This window comes from Schistocerca piceifrons, chromosome 5 (genome assembly GCF_021461385.2).
Source record: "Schistocerca piceifrons isolate TAMUIC-IGC-003096 chromosome 5, iqSchPice1.1, whole genome shotgun sequence".
Taxonomy (NCBI): domain Eukaryota; kingdom Metazoa; phylum Arthropoda; class Insecta; order Orthoptera; family Acrididae; genus Schistocerca; species Schistocerca piceifrons.
In genome coordinates, this window is record NC_060142.1 from 136793566 (window position 1) to 136799937 (window position 6372).

Below are 6372 nucleotides of genomic sequence, written 5' to 3' on the forward strand. Positions count from 1 at the left end.
GTTGTTCCATTCTGTATAGAGCGAGCGGGGTGTATAAAAATGAATCTCTGTTTCGCCAGCCAAGAGGAAGGTCACTGTCTACATAAAACTTCTTTCAGTGCATTGTGGAGGGTACTTTACTTACGGAAGAGCTACAGTGTTGCTCCGATCTTGATGAAATTTTGCACATTTGATCTTCAAAACAAGGGGAAACTCACCGTCTACGTCAAATTCCATACGGTGTACGGCGGAGGGTACCTTACAACAGAATTTCACACCGTTTGACTGATGAGCTTGGGAATTGGCTCATCTATGTATGTTTTCGTGGTGAAGGCATTTAATACAAGCCAACGTATGCTGGATGGCGGAGGGTTGGGCAACCCTTACATAAATTCAACATCGTTTCGTGAGTCAGCATGAAAGTTGGCAGATATATGTATTTTCTCATAGACGGGGAAAGAGGAGATGGCATGACGGTGGTGGAGGAGGAGATATATGGAGAGAGGACAACGTGATGGGGGCGGGGAGGGGGGAGGAGGTGCATCCAGAAAAGTAACAGAAGCAGATTAAAAGAGGGAGGGAGCAGCAGATAAACAGAGAAAGGAGGAAGGTGGTGAATGACTAATGGAAAACTGTAATAAATACATAAATTAGATGTGTTATCGTGAATTTGATGTACTATTAGAAAAAGCGGAGGAGGAGATGGACAGAGACGGGAAGATGGATAGAGAAGGAGAGGAAGGTGGAGAGGAGGAGAAAGAATTGTTCATCTGAAAGAAATTACAGAATATTTTCCTATGGTTAGATGCGGCGTATAAAGTCTCGATAACTGGAGTGTTGTTCTTGATGTCTAAAGATGATCAAATTTGTTGCTTAATATAGATGACACCACCAAAGTTCATCTAGTTGGAATTTTATCTATATAAAATGAACTACATAATGATCAGCTGAAAAAGAGTCTGACAGAAAAGTAGGCAACCAGCTGTCGAAGTCCTCAGAACATCCCTTCACATTTTATCCAGGCTTAGGACTGGCTAATGCACGTAGTGCATAGGTATGTTTAACTTTTTCATTTTATTTGTTTTTATTTATTTTTTGTTGTTTTTGTTGTTACTGTCGTTGTTTATTTTTGTTGTTATTGTTGTTGTTCAACATTACAGTAGAAAATTGATATATATATTTTTTTCATCAGTCTGGTTTGATGCGGCCCGCCGCGAATTCCTTTCCTGTGCTAACCTCTTCATCTCAGAGTAGCACTTGCAACCCACGTCCTCAATTATTTGCTTGACGTATTCCAATCTCTGTCTTCCTCTACAGTTTTTGCCCTCTACAGCTCCCTCTAGTACCATGGAAGTCATTCCCTCATGTCTTAGCAGATGCCCTATCATCCTGTCCCTTCTCCTTATCAGTGTTTTCCACATTTTCCTTTCCTCTCCGATTCTGCGTAGAACCTCCTTCTCTTAGCCAGAAATGCCTTTTTTGCCATAGCGAGTCTGCTTTTGTTGTCCTCCTTGCTCCGTCCGTCATTGGTTATTTTACTGCCTAGGTAGCAGAATTCCTTAACTTCATTGACTTCTTGACCATCAATCCGGCTGTTAAGTTTCTCGCTGTTCTCATTTCTACTACTTCTCATTACCTTCGTCTTTCTCCGATTTACTCTCAAACCATACTGTGTACTCATTAGACTGTTCATTCCGTTCAGCAGATCATTTAATTCTTCTTCACTTTCACTCAGGATAGCAATGTCATCAGCGAATCGTATCGTTGATATCCTTTCACCTTGTATTTTAATTCCACTCCTGAACCTTTCTTTTATTTCCATCATTGCTTCCTCGATGTACACATTGAAGAGTAGGGGCGAAAGGCTACAGCCTTGTCTTACACCCTTTTTAATACGAGCACTTCATTCTTGATCGTCCACTCTTATTATTCCCTCTTGGTTGTTGTACATATTGTATATGACCCGTCTCTCCCTATAGCTTACCCCTACTTTTGTCACAATCTCGAACATCTTGCACCATTTTATATTGTCGAACGCTTTTTCCAGGTCGACAAATCCTATGAAAGTGTCTTGATTTTTCATTAGCCTTGCTTCCATTACTAGCCGTAACGTCAGAATTGCCTCTCTCGTCCCTTTACTTTTCCTAAAGCCAAACTGATCGTCACCTAGCGCATTCTCAATTTTCTTTTCCATTCTTCTGTATATTATTCTTGTAAGCAGCTTCGATGCATGAGCTGTTAAGCTGATTGTGCGATAATTCTCGCACTTGTCAGCTCTTGCCGTCTTCGGAATTGTGTGCATGATGCTTTTCCGAAAGTCAGATGGTATATCGCCAGACTCATGTATTCTACATACCAACGTGAATAGTCGTTTTGTTGCCACTTCCCCCAGTGATTTTAGAAATTCTGATGGAATGTTATCTATCCCTTCTGCCGTATTTGACCGTAAGTCCTCCAAAGCTCTTTTAAATTCCGATTCTAATACTGGATCCCCTATCTCTTCTACATCGACTCCTGTTTCCTCTTCTTCTATCACATCAGACAAATCTTCACCCTCATAGAGGCTTTCAATGTATTCTTTCCACCTATCTGCTCTCTCCTCTGCATTTAGCAGTGGAATTTCCGTTGCACTCTTAATGTTACCACCGTTGCTTTTAATGTCACCGAGGGTTGTTTTGACTTTCCTGTATGCTGAGTCTGTCCTTCCGACAGTCATATCTTTTTCGATGTCTTCACATTTTTCCTGCAGCCATTTCGTCTTAGCTTCCCTGCACTTCCTATTTATTTCATTCCTCAGCGACTTGTATTTCTGTATTCCTGATTTTCCCGGAACATGTTTGTACTTCCTCCTCTCATCAATCAACTGAAGTATTTCTTCTGTTACCCATGGTTTCTTCGCAGCTACCTTCTTTGTACCTATGTTTTCCATCCCAACTTCTGTGATAGCCCTTTTTAGAGATGTCCATTCCTCTTCAACTGTACCGCCTACTGCGCTATTCCTTATTGCTGTATCTATAGCGTTAGTGAACTTCAAACGTATCTCGTTATTCCTTAGTACTTCCGTATCCCACTTCTTTGCGTATTGATTCTTCCTGACTAATGTCTTGAACTTCAGCCTACTCTTCATCACTACTATACTGTGATCTGAGTCCATATCTGCTCCTGGGTACGTCTTACAATCCAGTATCTGATTTCGGAATCTGTCTGACCATGATGTAATCTAATTGAAATCTTCCCGTATCTCCCGGCCTTTTCCAAGTATACCTCCTCCTCTTGTGATTCTTGAACAGGGTATTCGCTATTACTAGCTGAAACTTGTTACAGAACTCAATTAGTCTTTCTCCTCTTTCATTCCTTGTCCCAAGCCCATATTCTCCTGTAAACTTTTCTTCTACTCCTTCCCCTACAACTGCATTCCAGTCACCCATGACTATTAGATTTTCGTCTCCCTTTACATACTGCATTACCCTTTCAATATCCTCATACAATTTCTCGATCTGTTCATCTTCAGCTTGCGACGTCGGCATCTATACCTGAACTATCGTTGTCGGTGTTGGTCTGCTGTCGATTCTGATTAGAACAACCCGGTCACTGAACTGTTCACAGTAACACACCCTCTGCCCTACCTTCCTATTCATAACGAATCGTACACCTGTTATACCATTTTCTGCTGCTGTTGATATTACCCGATACTCATCTGACCAGAAATCCTTGTCTTCTTTCCACTTCACTTCACTGACCCCTACTATATCTAGACTGAGCCTTTGCATTTCCCTTTTCAGATTTTCTAGTTTCCCTACCACGTTCAAGCTTCTGACATTCCACGCCCCGACTCGTAGAACGTTATCCTTTCGTTGATTATTCAATCATCTTCTCATGGTAACCTCCCTCATGGCAGTCCCCTCCCGGAGATCCGAATGGGGGACTATTCCGAAATCTTTTGCCAATGGAGAGATCATCATGACACTTCTTCAAATACAGGCCACATGTCCTGTGGATACACGTTACGTGTCTTTAATGCAGTGGTTTCCATTGCCTTCTGCATCGTCATGCCGTTGATCATTGCTGAATCTTCCGCCTTTAGGGGCAATTTCCCACCCCTAGGACAAGAGAGTGCTCTGAACCTCTATCCTCTTTGACAAGGCCGTTGGCAGAATGACTTCTTATGCCGGCGGGGATTGAACCCGGGACCGAAGACGTTTTGATTATCAATCGTAATTCCTCATTCAACTTTTCGTAAAAAGGCTAGAGATTATAAACACCTTTTTAAATCCCCAGAGTCATCATATGTTTTCATAATGTCTTTTAATTTTTTGTGAAGATTTATGTACCGTTTCTTTCTTTTTTTTGAAGAAGTAGGCCAATGGAATCTATTTTAATTTCAAAAATAGCATTCACTGCCTCCTCCTTCAGCTTTTGAATCAGAAAGTACACATTTGGATGTTTCTGATTTATTGAGGAGTTCAGTTTTCCATGCCAACCTTCGACAGTATTCTTCGTTCTGTGTCGTCGGTTAAAAACATTCCACATTTCAAGAGGTATATTAGGATTTTCCATCCACTGAGCAACCATGTAGTGTGCAAATGCTGTGATCGCCTCTCCACTGGGCATTTGTCCCATTATTAAAATCCACGCTTCATCGACAGTGTTAAGTGGAAGATGTGTCACTTCAGCACACATGCGACAAAACAATCGGACTTTCTCCCTATCCCTGTAATCTTCCGTTAAACCCAGTTCCTGTATCTTCTTCCACAGACACTGGTTAAAGAGAAATTTACAACCGGAAAGTTGTGCTTCAGGGAACACTGATTTCATTGCTTTAATTGTAGCCATTTCAAAATATAGCACTGCAGTTTTTGGTGACCACCCAGGCATCTTAGACTTCAATCCAGAAAAAAGTCTTTCATTTGAATTATGACTTTTGTCTGGCACCAAAGCAAATAAAAAAGGAAATATATTAGTTGCCTCTTCTGTATTTCCGATGTCGACATGGATTGTGTACAATTGTTTGAACTGTTTCGAACAGCTGTCAAATATCCCATCCATAAGCACAGTTCCATTGTCACAAAGAATTTTCTCTGCTTCTTCACAAGCAAATACTAGAAGTCTCTTGCCTGGAACAGAGCCATTATCATTCTTCAATCAACTATTATAGCACTCCGTCTTCAGGCCACAAGTGGCCCATTGGGACCATCCGACCGCCGTGTCATCTTCAGATGAGGATGGGGATAGGAAGGGCGTGTGGTCAGCACACCGCTCTCCCGGTCGTTATGATGGTTTTCTTTGACCGGAGCCACTACTATTCAGTCGAGTAGCTCCTCAGTTGGTATCATGAGGCTGAGGGCACCCCGAAAAATGGCAACAGTGCATGGAGGCCCGGATGGTCACCCATCCAAGTGCCGACCACGCCCGACAGCGCTTAACTTCGGTGATCTGACGGGAACCGGTATATCCACTGCAGCAAGGCCGTTACCCAAACAACTATTACCTTCCGTTAATTTCAAAAGGTCTTCGCTAAGGTGAATTTCCGAACTAGAGCCAGGGTTCTGGGTTGTCCCAATAGCTCCTCTTCTCGGCTGACACAATTGAGTCTTGGAGTTGTCATAATTCCGAATATATGCCACGAATTCTAATCCTATATCTTGAAATTCCTCCTTAAAAATTTGCGCTACAGGCACTGTCTTTTCGTCACGAACTCTTTTTCTGCAATTATGTAGCCTTTTCTTTATCTACACATCTGTTTTGTCAGGTGGACAAGAATGTTGCTGCTGAGCAACGATTTCACCATTTGCAATTTTTAAACGGCCTTTGCACCTACTCCGTTCATAATTGACGCACATCTAGTTCTTATATTCTTCATTTTTCCTATAAATATAGTAGTGACGACCATCCTTGATAGACACGGCCCCCCTTTTGTTGTTGTTATCGCTTCCATCGTGTACACTGCATAGAACAGAAGTCGTATAGGAAAACACACGGAGCCCAAGCTATCGAAGACGACACTGTCTGAGAAACGTTGACAACACCTGCACTGAGGGTGAGTGACTGGGGTAGACAAGCAGTGGGGGAGGCTCAGTTCGCAAACACCTCGTTAGGGAACCGGTTGCTCGGGACAGCTTCGCTACCTGCTGCACCCCTGTAGGAAACCCCTCGATAGGAAACCCCACGTAACCGATGGAAGGGGAAGGGGGGGGGGGAGGTTCGAGTGCACGCCGTCTTGTCCTTCGAGACGGGAAAGACCCCTCTACTTACTTCTATGCTCTGTGATCGTGACCGTCACAATTATTAAGAGAAAAAAGCGGTCACCTGGGCTTCATCAAAACAGCCTTCGTACCGAAGCCACAAAGAAGAAAAATCAGACCACCGTCGGCCTATACGCCCCCTGAGTCGCTG

General features: G+C 42.8%; 1 pseudogene; it reads right to left on the reverse strand.

Annotated features, from left to right (window-relative positions):
• Positions 1-5335: 5335 nt before the first annotated feature.
• On the reverse strand, positions 5336-5453 carry LOC124799579 (annotated as a pseudogene).
• Between the last annotated feature and the right edge of the window lie 919 nt (positions 5454-6372).